The sequence below is a fragment of the Haliotis asinina genome, chromosome 6 (assembly GCF_037392515.1).
Source record: "Haliotis asinina isolate JCU_RB_2024 chromosome 6, JCU_Hal_asi_v2, whole genome shotgun sequence".
Taxonomy (NCBI): domain Eukaryota; kingdom Metazoa; phylum Mollusca; class Gastropoda; order Lepetellida; family Haliotidae; genus Haliotis; species Haliotis asinina.
The window spans coordinates 55320553-55337103 of record NC_090285.1 but is presented as its reverse complement, the minus strand read 5'-3'; positions in this window follow the sequence as shown (position 1 = coordinate 55337103).

The window sequence follows — 16551 nt, the reverse complement described above, 5'->3', positions numbered from 1 at the left end:
GTTCGTCAAAAGGAGGACTCAGCAATTACGTTCCTCTCTCAGTAGAGGCCCTCGCTCATCTTAAGACAGGAGGTGCCCTTGCATTTTCCGATATGTGCAGCCATCAGCACAACGAAGATACTGGAAGCATATACTCCTGCTCCTCCAGTCAGGTGCAAGCATATCTGACTAATTCAAAATGCAGTTCTGTTCGCCTTCAACCAGAGAAGCCTAAAGGGCGGAAAAGAACCCTTGATCATTCTGTACAGTCAACCAGTATGTTGACTCTCACACTTGATCGACACCAATCGAAGATTGATTCGTTTCATGAACATGTCACCCTTGCAATCAACAAGCAAAACGGTCTATCGCGGTGCTCGACTCAACAGGGTCAGTTTGAGAGCCCAAACTCTAACAATCCTACCCCTGATCATCCCAGAACTTCCATCAATTCAAATATAGCAAGAAACAGTGGCGTTAATGAAAGTATTTGTTGTGAGGTGATGACTGAACGATGTGACACCGCGGGTCCAACTTTTGAACCAAATGTGGATTATGACAGAGACGTGTGTGGCATTGACAGTCCACGGAATTACACACCTGTGACACCTGTGACACCTGTGACACCTGTAACGAAATTCGTGTCAACGCCCAGTCATTCATCATCAGACGGATCCTGCGCCAGACAGAGGAGCAGCCTAGGAAAGGTTCAGCGTCGAGGAACTGAATGTAAGTCTCACAGAACCGTCGGAGACGACACAGCAAACAGTTCAGGTGTTGCAAAAACATTCAGTCAGACAGCTGGTATAAGCTCGGCAGCCACGGCTAAATACTCCAGGAGAACCATTACATTTTCTGAACTACGCAACAAACAGCTAAGGAGCACCGTCAGAAGAAATGACGGCGATTTAAATGGGATAAAGCAGGACTGTGCTTTTTCAGAAACGTCTTGCCCGTCTGTTGGTAACTCAAGATTTGGAACGACACAATCATGTCCGATAATGCCAGACAATGGTCCCAGTTCATCGCCATCTATGAGCACGTCTACGGACTTCTCGTTTGTGTCACAGCGCCGCTTGAAGATGAAGAAGGTTGTGGTTAAGCCTTTCCTTGAGATGCTGATGGTTCTCTTGCTTCTTCTGCCTGACGTTATCATGAAATTCCGGCATATTTTGTACATTGACGGTAACGTTAGTGCTCTGTCTCCTCTGACAGAGTGTATGTCTCTTTTACTGTGGACCATTAACCCTTTCATATTCATCATAAACAACAGAAAGTTAATGGAAGCCCTTTGAAAGATGAATGATGCCACCTCGGACATAACTTTTATATATGTAAGGTCATACCCCACTTTGCTGGACAGCTGATGTGATGATAACGGATTAAGAGTAACGATCCTCCAGATTGCCGCCTTTTTCGTTTGTAGTTGTCACTATTTGTCTCATTTGGGGGGCACGAGCGTTTGGAAGACCAAACTCAAACTCATTAATTACAGTTTGCTTTTAAGTGAACTCGATTTCTCGTAAATAATTTGAGTGAACTCGAATTATGTTAGCTAACCTGAGTGGAGCTTATTCAAATAATTAATTCTGTCATTGTGCCCGTATATACAGAATGTAGACTTGGTCCCTCATTGCAGAATGGCAAAGGCTGTAGTTAACATTCACTTCACCCCACATTCAAGGTGAGGTAGACACTTAATCTATCCAGGTCACAGGTTTAGGGTTAAGAGCACAGAAAGGGACCGAGGTCAGTTCAACATACACAACCATCATCAAGATCAGGTTCAGTTCAGAAAATGTTTATGTGTATTTATTTATGTCTTACGTTACCATTTTCTCATTTTCTGAAAATGTACCATATATGTATTTACCCATTTTATCATGACGAGAAAATATACCACAAATGTTGAATTGTGGCATAAGAAAATCGAGAAGTCACAGTGTGTATTTTGTTAGGCTGAAACAGACTATAACTTGCTTCCCTGTTGTTTAAGGGATCACAGCTTTAACCCCCATTGTTGTAAGAATTACTGCAATCCAGGCAAAAAGAGAACACCCAGAATTTGTGCATTCTCATTTTGCCTGCACTTTATTTGGCTTTATCTAAAACACAAGCGTCCGGCAAAACGGGAACCCCGACGTATCTAACTGTATCTGGTTTCATTTTGTATCTGTGGCATGTACAAGCCAACAGAAATATCAGCCGGACATTGCCCCGAAATGTGTACATATGCAATAAAAGGATTGTTATCCATGATATTTCTTCTTGTGATTTTCCATCCTTTTTAAATGCTGAGTAGTGTGTTCTGGTGTGAACCAGTCAGAACTACTGTGAACTGGCCATTCCCTTGTTTCTCAAAAATTCAAGTTCAAGGTCATTATTTTCTCTGTGAACCGCCCCATTACGCTTTGTACCTTTTTTTCAAATCAGTTACTGATATATACTATCAAAAAAAAGGAAACGCATAGGCGATTTTTATTGTAAAAATCTATTGTAATTACCTATTGTGTTCAAACATTCGTAAAAATATCTAACAAAATATCTAACAACACTTATATATTTAATGACTGTGTAAGATGGCAGGTTGTTTGGTTGTTTGGTTAACACTGCACTCAGCAATATTCCACCTATATGGCGGCAGTCTGTAAATAATCGAGTGTGGGCCAACCACGAGTCGGTGGGAACTGGTCCGTTATAGGGGGAGCGTCACCAGTGTAGTCCAAAGTCATACGTTGTTGGACAGGACAGACATGCATGACTTCTTGGATGCGTTCTTCAGACGAGTTAACACGTGTCATCTTGATTCATATAGTTTCACTCATTAGAAATAACACATTGAGTTCACCGAGAGTGGCCACCCGTGGCGAGCCACCTCCTCGTGGTGGGTGCTGGGTAACGGCAAGAGCTCGCCAACACCCTTGTTGTGGACCTGGGGGTATAGGTGGTCCACCAACCCGTTTGCCGTGGGTTGCGGCCCCGTGTCGGTGGAGGAGGGGATCCTGGTGGTTGAGGGCATGGGAGTAGGACCAGTGTTCCTAATGCTCAATACACCACGTTGAATGGGGACTGTTCAACCAATCGGCTGGTCATGCCAAGCCCTGTCCATGGATTGTATGTAATTGCACAAAATTTGATTTGGAATTGTTTAAACTTTAGTCTTGGCACCCTTTGTTCAGAATATTATTTGACTTGAATTTTGTTTACATGAATTCTGCCTAGAGTGTTATGCCCAGAAGGCGGTGGCTCATGGGCCAATCTGGTGGAAGAATTAATCTTTTGGTTTTTCTGCTTGAGTATATCATCGGAGTATCCTTGGTGCTGCAAGTTGGAGACCCGCTTGTGTTTAGCATTGTCCTTTGTGACACTCCGTGGTGGGTGGCCAGCTCGGATGATGAAACATATATACTACCTATGGAGTACCAAACCCCCCACAAAACGCTATAAACGTCAACTGGACAACGATGATGACGACCAAAGACCTTCAAACTCAATCGACTATTGGCCACGATTTTTAGTTATAGAAACTGTAGACAAGACACCACTGAAACGTAACCCTTTTTCCATTTCCAGGGGTATACATGGCATTGCGGGTGAGGTTAAAAGCATTAAACGCTTGAGTTCAGGCTCTCTGTTGGTTGAATGCAGCAGAAAACAGCAAGCAACGAACCTGATGCAACAAAAGTATTTGTTGGAATTCCCGTCTCTATCACTGCCCACAGGACTCTGAATACCAGTAAAGGCATAATCAGAGACAGAGATGGATTGTTTGCTGATATGTCAGAGTTGGATATTGCTTCTGAGATGAAAGATCAGGGAGTGATTTATCTTAAAAGATTCACGATCCGCAGAAACAATGAAACGGTCCAAACAAACACTTATCTGTTCTCCTTCTCATCGCCAAATCCTCCGAAGTCTGTTAAAGCAGCTTACTGTAGTATTTCAGTTGACGTGTACATCCCAAATCCTTTGAGATGTTTTAGATGTCAAAGGAATGGGCACGGTGTTAACACTTGTACCAAGCCCATAACATGCGCCCACTGTAGAGAGAATACTCATGTCACAGAAGACTGTAACAGTGACCATAAAAAGTGTACAAATTGTTCGGGAAATCATTCGTCTTTCGCTAAAGAGTGTCCAATCTGGAAAAAAACAAATGGAAATCAATAAAATTAAATTCACCCAGAACGACAGCTTTTCTGACGTCAAAAAACTTGTGGAATCTGCAGCACATAATGAATCATTTGCATCAGTTGTCAGAACTCCTGAATATACCTCAAAAGTAACTACCTCGTCGATACATTGCCAGACAGATTTGACGTGGGTTAAAACAAATAATGCTCAGTTTGTTACACCCGAACAACATCTTCTGTCAACGCTCAGGTGGTATCTAAAGCCGGGTCAAAGTCCTGTAGTCAGACTTCATCTGTATCTGGAGAACAATCTTTGTCTCAGCCAACTCACAAATCACGATCAAAAACTCGAAGAATACTGACTCAAGAACAGAATCTTCAGAAAAGAGTGGCAGACCCCAGAAGGGTTCAGATAATCCTGTAAAATTATTCAATAAGTACGGATCGCTTGAGGCCATGGAAGTGTCAGAAAACTTCCATCCCAGGGCACATAGCTTGTCGTCCTCGAAAAAGGTGAGGGGTAGATCCCCTATTAACCCACCAAAAAGATGGGTTTATTCCAAAAACATTGTGCAGTGGAACTGTAGAGGTCTACGGACTAACTTCAATGAGGTACAGCTATTAGTCCAGGATTTAACACCATCAGCATTCTGTTTGCAGGAAACGTATCTGAAACAGACAGACAGTTTTACATTACGTCAGTTCAAAGGCTATCATTGTTTTTCTCCCCCGGGTGATCGGGCCACTGGGGGATCTTCTATCCTTGTGCGACAGGATATTATCCACAGTCCTGTTACACTCAAAACTAATCTTCAAGCTGTAGCAATTCGACTCAGTCTTGGTGTTGCGTTTACTTTATGCTCTCTGTATATTCCACCATCGTCAGCACTTAGGCAGACTGATTTACAGTCTCTCTACGATCAACTACCGAAGCCCTGTGTTATCATGGGTGACTTAAACAGCCACAACCCACTCTGGGGAGGTACACACACCAATGGTAAAGGTAAAATACTTGAGGAGTTTATCTCTAACAACGACCTGTGTATATTTAATGACGATTAGAGCACGTACCTGCATCCAGCCACTGGCACATATTCTTCTTTAGATCTATCAGTTTCAGATTCTAACCTATTTAAATAATTTCAATGGAATGATTTTTGCGGAAGTGACCACTTCCCAACGATATTTTCAGAAACAACTCCATCTCATTCTCCATCATAAGATATAACCTTTTTCGAAGGTTAATTGGTCCTTGTATCAAACTGTGTAACTCGAAACTACGACCAGAATGTTTTAATGATGTACCTGATTCCATTCAGACATTTCTGACATTCTAAATGAAATTGCTGATGAGTGTATACCTAAGTCCTCTACGACTCCACATGTAAGAAACCCATGGTTTAATACAGACAAGCCAGGAGGAAAAAGGCAGAAAATTATTTCCGTCACCATCCAACTGTCCACAACTTGAATAAACTTAAAATATTAAATGCGAAGGCACGTCATACCTTCAAACAAAATAAACGTCTTTCTTGGAAGAACTGTGTCTCAAAATTTAACTGACGCACACCTCTATCCAAGGTGTGGAACATGGTTCAGAGAATAAAAGGCAAAGGTTAAAAATCAGCTGTTCACCATCTTAAAGATGGAGATAATTTATTAACTGACAAAATTCAAACTGCAAATAAAATTGGCGAAACTCTTGCCAAAAATTCATCGTCGGCGAATTATGTCCCAGAGTTTCAGAAATACCAGAAACAAGAGGAAAAGAAAAAATTTAATTTTGATTCCAATAATGGTGAAGATTATAATGAAGTCTTTTCATTACACGAGTTATATACAGCTCTTGAGCAAGCTCATGACACTGTAGCGGGTGATGACAATATTCATTATCAGCTCCTGAAACATTTGCCTGAACCATGTCTGATGACAGTGCCATTGTAGTCCCAATACCAAAACCTGGCAGGGATCATACAGATCCGTCTAATTACAGACCAATATCTCTCACTAGCTGTGTCTGTAAAACCATGGAACGTGTGGTGAATAATAGATTAGTTTGGTATCTTGAAACCAATAACCTGATCACAAATATTCAATGTGGTTTCAGGAAAAATCGTAGTACCGTTGATCATTTGGTATGACTAGAATCCTTTGTTAAAAATGCTCCAGTGAATAAACAACATGCAGTATCGATTTTCTTTGATCTTGGGAAAGCTTACGACACCACGTGGAAATGTGGTATTTTGAAGGATTTACATGACTTCGGTTTAAGGGGTCGTTTACCTCTTTTTATATTACAATTTTTAAAGGACAGGCAATTTCAAGTCCGAGTGGGTTCTACCCTGTCTGATCATTACAATCAGGATCAGGGTGTTCCACAAGGCAGTATTTTGTCTGTTACACTCTTCAGTATCATGATAAACAGTTTATCCAAGGTTTTAAATGATTCAATCGATGGATTACTTTTTGTGGATGATTTTAATATTTCTTGTCGTGGGAAAAATATCAATACCATTGAGCGGCAACTGCAATTGTGTTTAAACAAAATAAACAAATGGTGTCTTGAAAACGGCTTTTAATTTTCTAAATCAGAAACCAATTGTATACATTTCTGTAGAAAATACAAACCGCATAAAGACGCAGAATTGATTTTAGATAGCACTCCCATCAAAGTCGTTAAGGAGTCAAAGTTCTTGGGTCTAATTTTCGACTCACGTTTAACTTTTCTTCCCCATATCAAGTCCCTAAAAAATATATGCCTGAAGGCGCTGGATTTATTAAACGTCGTTTCTAATTCAAAGTGGTGAGGGGATCAAGCTACCTCCTTCACTTACATAGATCACTCGTCCGCTCAAAACTTGACTATGGCTCCATCGTATATGGTGGAGCCTGCAAAAGCAACCTAAAACTATTAGATTCTGTCCATCACCAAGGTCTTAGACTTTGTCTTGGCTCCTTTAGAACCTCTCCTGTTGACAGTCTATATGTTGAAGCCGATGAACAATCTCTTACACAACGCCGTATAAAATTATCTTTACAATATATACACCTGGAAATTAATCAAGCAACACCCCAATTTTTTCTATTGGAGCAACTTTGAAGTGTTCTGACAATCAAAATATGCCGGGTTGATATAGTTTGACACTTTTTTATTCAACAGACGATCTCTGACAAACAACTTAAAGGGAAAAAGTATCAAGACTTTGCTTTATTGCAACGAAATCCAAATTCTTAAAACTGTCTTAAATTCATGAAAAAATGGACACAATTTACTATTCATCCACAGACGTTGTTGTCAGGTGTATTAACACAAATGTCACATGGAAAGAAAGAACAGTCATCTGAGAGTCTGCACACCGACTTTCATCAATATCTAGTGTGTCCTCCCTGCGCACGCACCACCGATTCCAGACGCCTCCTCATTCCTTGGATGAGTCTCCGGATCTGATTCTGGGGGATCCTGTTCCACTCCTCATGCAGGGCAGCCGTCAATTCGTTGAGATTATGGACTGGTGGGTCTCTCTGCCTCACACGACGGCCAATAAAGTCCCACAAATGTTCAATGGGGTTGAGGTCAGGGCTCATGGCAGGCCATGGAATTCTGTCAATTGCATTTTGCCGCAAAAAATCATTTACAGCATGCGCCCTGTGAGGTCTAGCATTGTCGTCCATAAATATGGGTCTCGTTGCCAGAGGATGGTTCTCAAAATGAGGTACCACAGCCCTGTCAAGAACCTCCTGTTGGTAACGAACACCGTTAAGGTTGCCACGGATGGTAATGATATCCAACTTGCAGTTCATGGAAATGCACCCCCATACCATAACGGAACCTCCCCCAAAGGCCACAGTCTCCTGGATGTTCCGTGGAGCCATTGCTGTGTTCCTCTGCCTCCAGACCCGAGTACGACCGTCCACCATGTGCAGCAAGAACCGGCTCTCATCTGAGAAATGGACCTTCCTCCAAGAGGCAATGTTCCAGTGCAAACGGTCATTACACCAGGCTAGTCGGGCTGCCTTATGGGCTGGAGACAGTCTGGGTCGCTTGATTGGCCTCCTTGCCCGGTATCCTGCAGCTTTCAGACGATTCCGAACAGTCCTGTTCGAGATGGGTCTCCCTGGAAGCCACTCCTGTCTCAACCGAGAGCTCGAGTCGAAGGACCTGCGCCGTACAAGTCTCAGTAAAGCTCTGTCCTCCCGGACTGTGGTCTTCCTGGGTCTTCCTGGTCTAGGCAGGTCTTTAACTTCATTAGTGGCCCGGTATTTTTTCAAAAGTTTTGAAATTATGGAATGATGTCGTCCGATTTGAGTCCCGATTTGTCTTAGAGACATACCAGCATTCCTCATGCCGATTATTTGCCAACGAGTGGCCTCTGATAATTTCCTACGTGCCATGACATTGAAATGAATGAAAAACCGAATGCAATCGACAACCTGCGCTTGTAAACACCCCAGGGAAAAAGTGCATTTTTCGAAAGTTGAGGTTAAAGCAATGCACGTGCGCTGTGCAAGCTTCACGCGCGTCATATCAACCCATGAAAAGCTCATGCTGTATGTCAATACATCAAAATTGAATAATCAATCATCAAAATTACTTCGTTAAACTTTGTTAAGTTTTTATGTGTCTTTGAATTTGGTGTTGCTTAATTAATTTCCATATGTATATAACAAAGCTATACTCCAACGAATCTAACCCCGCATATAACTGTGTTTTCAATCCTCTCTACGAGGACTTGTACAACAAAAAGTCTTCTCTTGTTCCACCTCTCGGGCATAGAATTAAACCCTTTTTTTCTACGGACGGCATTGAGCCGAAAAACATAGCTCCTTCCCGTTTCTTTCTTCTCCTCCTTGGCAGTTGGTTAGGCCACAAGTCTACCTAACATTAACTACATTTAAAAAATCAGAAACGAATGAATTACAGTTTAAACAAGAATATCATCAATTGAAACATAAATATAGCAATTATAAATCCTTATTTACAGATGGGTCCAAGGACGGTTGCGCAGTGGCTTGTGCCCCTGTCATTGGATCCAGAACAATATCTTCTAGATTACCAGATAATAGTTCTATTTTTACAGCAGAAGCTAGCGCCATATTAACAGCTCTTAAATATATTCAAAGACACCCTAAACGTAAACAATATACAAGTATAATCAATTAAGACTCTCTTTCTTGTCTTCAGGCTATCAAAAATATTAATTGTAAACATCCTCTTTTAATTGAAATTATTGAATTGTATAATAATCTTGTTACTGGCCAGTGCGACATCGTCCTTTGTTGGTTACCTAGTCACGTTGGTATTTCTGGTAACACATTGGCCGATCTTGCTGCTAAGGTAGCACTCAACAAATCTGTGACACCACTTCTTATTCCATAATCAGATTACAAAGCTACAATAAGATCTTATATCCGTCATCTGATGCAGAAGAAGTGGAACAACCAGGTAGGTATAAATAAATTACATGAAATAAAACCTTATATCGGTTATACTTACTTGGGGTGTCAGTCCAGATTTGAGGAGGTCATCATGCGGCGAACGTTTCGTACACTCGCCAGCAGCTGAAGGGATGGTGTAAATCCAACTAGGGTCCATGCAGGTAGCAAAGGTACTGTAAGTCCCCATGGTCCCTAGTGTGGTGATCTACCTTCTGCTGTTGGCGATCTATAGTCTGTTTTTATATTGTATTGTCTAAATAGTGATATTATTTTTAACTTTCCATGCTAGTTTTAATTGAAATTGTGATATTCTAGTTGTTTTACTGTCCTTCATTGACAGATTTTACCACATGCATATATTTCATTTAAATGTTCTCGTCACGATATGGCTGAGATATTGCCGATGTGACGTAAAATATTAACTCATTCACTCACTCACTCATTATGCGACGATGTCGCATGGGCATACGTGGTATACTCACGATTATCTATTAAAAGGCGAAGATCCTCCGTTTTGTATCCCTTGTGATGAAAGAATCACAGTCAAACATGTCCGGTTGAATATTCCATCACAGGGGATAAATATTTGAATTCACGAACTTTGAAGGATCTTTTTAATAATGTTAGCTCTGAGTTAATTATTGTATTTTAAAAAGAATTAGATTTGGTAAATGAATTGTAAATAAATAAATATTTTATGCTTGGAAGTTTGAATTAGTAACTTAGAGTGTTAGTGGCTGTATCCTCGAAGGGGGGTTAAAGCACTGTAAAATTATTGTCCTCCTGAGAGGGTACGTAAGTCCCAAAACATTTCAAATTTGATCTTCCATTTTTTTAGCCGTAGTATTTCTGTCATTTTAATTTGTGGCTAATCTTGCATACAATCACCAGCAGCTGAAGGGATGGTGTAAATCCAGTTAGGGACCATGCAGGTAGCAATAGTACCGTAAGTCCCCATGGCCCCTAGCATGGTGATCTACCTTCAGTTGTTGGTGATCTATATAGCCTGTTTTTATATTGTATTGTCTGAACAGGGATATTAGTTTTAACTTTTCACGCTAGTTTTATTTCTTATTGTGATATTCTGGTTGTTTTACTGTCCGTGGTCGACAGGTTTTTATCATATACATAGATTCCTTTTTTAAGAATGCTCTCGTCACGATATGGCTGCAATACTGCCGATGTGACGTTAAACAAACACTCATTCACTCACTGACTCACTGACTGACTCACTGACTGACTGACTCACTGACTGACTGACTGACTCACTCACTCACTCACAGTGCTGGGTGTATTGTGACGTACGTCTCCCACTGTGGTCTGACACGTGTTTGGTGGGGTATGTACCAGGGCAGAATGCTCACCATAATATGGATGCTTTACTGCTGCAGGAATTGGGTCACGAAACGCACGGGCATTGCCATCTTGAAATATCCTACACGCTGCTCTGGTAGTAGTGCCCTGTGACTGCCATTATAGAAGTGTCTCTAAAACAATGACGATCACGCTTGGAAGGGGTCTTCCGCAACCATGTTTGTCGGAAGGACACTGCACTTTCAAAATCAAATTATCTTGAATGTTTTTAAGAGTATCAGGAGACAACAAACAAATAACAATTGCATTAATCAGTTTTATTTAAAAGAAAGTTACTTAGGGAGTGGAAACATTAAGAACAGAGCACACATCTATTTGAATGAGAAATAATACAGAATGATAACAAATATCTCAAAGGTACAGGTCTATGTAGTTTGCATCAACATGTGAACATCTTGGAACATTATCATACATTGCATCAGTGTACCTAACACAAAACTAGATGTTGCTCCATTTGCATTAGAAACTAGTTACACCAATAATGAACACCTTGTTGTAACACCAGCTTTGCACTACATTTGTAATGTGGTATACAATAAGGACATTAGTATACCTCTAGCAAAAGCTTAATGTCTGTTACAAAGTATACTACTCACACTTTGTTAAGGATCACAAAATTTCACAACAGTAATTAAACATAGTTTCATAATTGGAAATTGTATCCATTTAAAACTGGATAAACAATAACATGGTAACCCCTCTTTCCGTAAACAGCCAGTTTAATCTAAGCTTATGTACTTGTTACATGAGTGACCATAGAAACGATTTTCATGACACCCATCAACCATTGTGCAAATCATGGAGCAAGTCCATGACAAATAAACACATGTCAATAGCAGGTATGGGATCCTCAACACATACTGAAACCTAGGATCCATGCTTACTACAAGCTCGGGTATTTAAACCAAACTTGACCCCACATAACAGTTTTGTGTTGAATCCTTAGCAAGGTGTGAGTAGTATATATTAATGTTGCCTTTAATGTCTAAAACAATAATCTTCACTTGGTATGGCTCTAACCCATTACAAATTATGTTACAATTGTAATTTCAAATATAATAATCTTTACTTCACATGGATCTAACCCATTACAAATTATTATGTTACAGCTGTAATGTCTAATACAATAATCTTTACGTCACACGGCTCTAACCCATTACAAATTATGTTACGGTTGTAATGTCAAATATCACAAATCCTTACTTCACAGCAGCTCTAGTTCCATTACAAATTACATAACAGTGAGTGAGTGAGTTTGATGCTTTTTTTCGCAATGTTCTTGTAAATATCACAGCATCAGACATATTGTAATCATTTGGGAATCAAACCCAGGTCTTCGACGTGACGAGTGAACATGTTAACCACAAGGCTCCCCACCAGGCGTATAGTCTCCATGTTATGTAGTCAAGTTGACAACATAACTTGTAGGACAAGACTAACATTGTTTACCTTCACAACTGACTTTTTGTTTTGCACCAACAAAACTAAAAATTTGAAGAGACCCGACAAATGATTCTTTACCACTTTTGAGTGAGTGAATTTAATTTTATGCCAAACGCAGCAATATTCCAGCTATATGGAGACGGTCTGTAAATAATTGAGTAAGGACCAGAAAATCCAGTTATCAGCGGCATCGTTTGACAAAACCATGACCCATGAGGAGATTGACAAACACATAATTAAAACTCTCTGTAATTGGTTCCTGAAGTATCCATGGGATGCAACTGCGCCACGAATTACTGCATCTTGCCAACTGGGCTGCCAAAGCCTCTTGTCAGTTTCAGCTACATCATAACAGATTGTAGTATGTGAAGTCTCGGCTAGACAAACCTGTGATTGACAGCATGACCAACAACTAATAGTCAATCAGGTCACACAGTGAGTGAAGACTGTTTTATGATGCTTTTAGCATTATTCCACAAACATCATTGTGGAACCAGCAAACGCTTTAACAACTAGGCTATGTAAAACGTCTGCAGCAGGGCACACAGACAGCAAGTGAGCATCTAATCCAATGTGATACTGGAGAGAGTTTGTTGTTTAACTATGCAGTCGGCAGTACTCAAGATCTGTGATTGAGGACTGCAACTAATCAGGTCTGGACCAGATAATCCAGTGATCCACATCATGAGCATGGATCCATGCACATGGGATATGATGACTTGTGTCAACCACAGTGAGCCTGAATCAACATTTAATGGACACAGCTGTAATAAGGAATTATTGTCCTGAATTATGGATGGTGTTTCAACCCACACTCTAACATGACAGCAGCATGAAAACATTGAGTCTGGACCATCTAGTATATAATGGCAGTCACTAAATTACCCTCAACCTCCCCTCACGTTGTATTGTCATTTAGTGACCTCTCAATCTTTCACTATGCCTTTAGCTAACTGCCACTCTTGTAATGCTTTGCAAATATTAAATAACAGTTCCACAAATGCCCTATGATTTTGCTGCTTCAACAATGCCATGGGACATTATGATTTACTGACAAACACACTGCTCCTGAGTAAATATATGTACTTGAACACTTGTACATGTTCATTTAAACGAAAATATCATATGATAATTAATAAACACTGACATTACAAACCACATGCACGTTACTTCTTGTATTTCCTTCTAAACTGAAAAACATTATCATAGTGCTTTCTATAACACCCAAGTCATATTTCTTTCAAACACTGCATGATGAATAAATATCTTCACAACGTATGCTTCATGGAAAAGCACAGCATGGAGTTGTCTCCCCTTTGTCAATAAGATTTGATAAAACACCTACTAATATCATAGGAATAGAGCAAAAAATATATCTTTGTATTTAGGTAAACATTAACAATGACTTGATGGGAGTACACACATACTTGAGCTGAAACCATGAGAGACCCAACTATACAGACATAATATTTACCGTATGTACAGACTATAACTGGCTTATCTACAAGAACAATATACAAGGAGGAACCAGCTGATTAAACAGGTGAGGCTCCCTAACATTATACAGGGTAAATACAGCAAGTAAATCTGTAAATATGTTCTCAAACTACCAACTAACGAAATTTATCTTTGCAGGATATGAGAGTCTTTATGACAGAAATAACTAAAATACCTGATTTTTTCCCTTGGATACATTATCTGTTTTTTAAAATGATTCTGTTCAAGTGAAGTCAGTTGCAGTCAGCAGTCTGACATTCAGATAAAGAAAATTGACAAACAGTGCTGAATTCAAGAATACTGCTTTGTACTGTGTCTGTGTGTGTTTGTGTGTTTCTGTGTGTGCATGCATGCATGCATGCATGCATGCAAGTGTGAGTGAGAGAGAGCTTGCACACTTATCAAAAAGAAATGTATGGTTGTGGGTGTTTCAGTGGTTTAATTTTGTTTGTTGAACACCACATTCAGCAATATCCCAGCTAAATGGCATCGGTTTGTAAAGATTCCAGTCTGGACCAGACAACCAAGTGACCAATATCATAAGCACTTATCTTCTCTCTCTGTGTCTGTGTCCATGTGTGTCTGTGTCCACGTGTCTGTGTCCATGTGTGTCTGTGTCCACCTGTGTCTGTGTCCACGTGTGTCTGTGCCTGTGTCCCACTGTTTATACTTGCCCTAACTAATACCAGGTTCATCGTCCTTGCCCAAGAGGTAACACGCTGCAGTTTCACACAGTCTAAGTAAAGTTAGTCGCAGCATTATTTGTTACACTCCTCTACTGAGGTTTACAAACCCTAGTAGGTGGTTTTGAGATTGACAGGTAAATTTTGAGATTGACCAATCAAAAAACAACTTACCAAATCGTTAAAGTGGACACTGGCACATACCTTTTGAACTGTTACTGTGCTTTGTACCCGAACGATTCTGAAGGCTATTTTCTGCATGATGGCCCCAGGGTCATGAACATGGAGCACACTACAACCCTGTCAACAGTGAGTAAACAGTCGCTTTAAACATATTGTTTTTGTCCATGTTCAAGGATGTCAGCCTGCTGAAATATTGACTAATGGTAACCATGTCATCAGAAAGCCCTAAATGCATATACTGTGTTGCATGCATATTTTCGTTTGTTGAGGGATCAGTGTCAGTGACTGGTCCTGCCAAACCCTAAACAGTAGCTGCTGTCTGATCTGTTAGGTTGTCTCATGTTTGATTGTATGGTCGGTCATAGGCCACTCAAAGGTTACCTAACACGACCTCCTACTACGGGTCGCGTTAGGTAGACTTCAGAAGATGAGTCAGATGTTAGGCATTTAGCAGTTGGTACGGAAATACAAGACACAAGGATATGCAACAGTTGTTTGGGATATGCAACGTTTTTAATACTTACACACAATGTTTCTGGGTTAATACTTGCCTCTTCATCGGGTGAATAAAAAATGTTTTTTTCTGAATGATTCACGTGATGAATGCACAAGTATTAGCCCTGAAATGTCGCGTGTAAATAATAAAGAAGCTGCACATCCATAACAAGTGTCTTGTATCAGTAGATGAGTTTACCGAATAATACTGACACTAAATTTACTTAGACTGCAGTTTGACATGGACACCCCTTCTGGACTCCTATCAAGTACTATGTCTCATCCCTCTGTAACAGTGCCAGGCAGGACAACACCAGGTATCTCTTGACTTCTTCTGTTAAGCTGGCACCAACCTACTGACCTTCCACTCCACAGGGACTTGACCTTGGAGGTGATTTGGCATTCAGAAGTGAATTGGGTTTCACAGTATTTCAGTTATATCCATGTTGGCAGCTAAACTTGGAAGATAACATACAAGAAATGCAGGTTTTTCCAGATTTCGACACCCATGAAAGTGAACCACATGAATATGACTCAGACAAACCATCTTGAATCTAAACCCAAAACAAATAGATCCAGTCATGACAGAGGACAAACATCTTTCATTGTTTTGGTGTTTCTGCTTTGGGTTGTGCTTTTACTTTCAGGCGAACAATTGAAGTGACAGCCTTAATTGAAACATCAACAATTCAAAATAAGAACATACAGAGTTGTAAGACTGGGTTTCAAACCATCCATGACAATCTGTTTTTCATCTGTTGCCTTAATATTTGATAAAATATAAATTAAAATTAAAATGTCACAAAGCATCTTTCAAAAACTATTTACAAATACAAATACAGGGGGCACACCTGCCTGGGTACAGTGGGCTGGGAGAAAGTCTTTCACAATATTAAGTCTGCATGGGGCACCTGTCTGGGCACATTGGGCCGGGAGAAAGTCTGTGACAATGCTAAGTCTGCATGGGGCACCTGTCTGGGCACAGTAGGCTGGCGTGACCTTAACTTGCCTAATAAATAAGATCCTAGTAATCTTGTATGGCACTGACTTCCTTAACAAACAACATCTGTTAGGGCATAGCACAACAATCAGCACATTTTTAGGTTAATATCACTTATCTCCCCTTCATCACAGTTGGTTAGGCGCTCTTTTGAAATGCAAGACACTAGTTGATGGTGTCATAAAAAGGATAATGATTTTGCATTAAAAATAAAACCTCTACTTTAGATTCTTATGATGTGAAAGATATCAAGACTCATGGATTAAATTCAAAACTAAAAGGACTTCTAAGCCTATGCAATAGGTTTCTCCCAGACACAAAAATACTG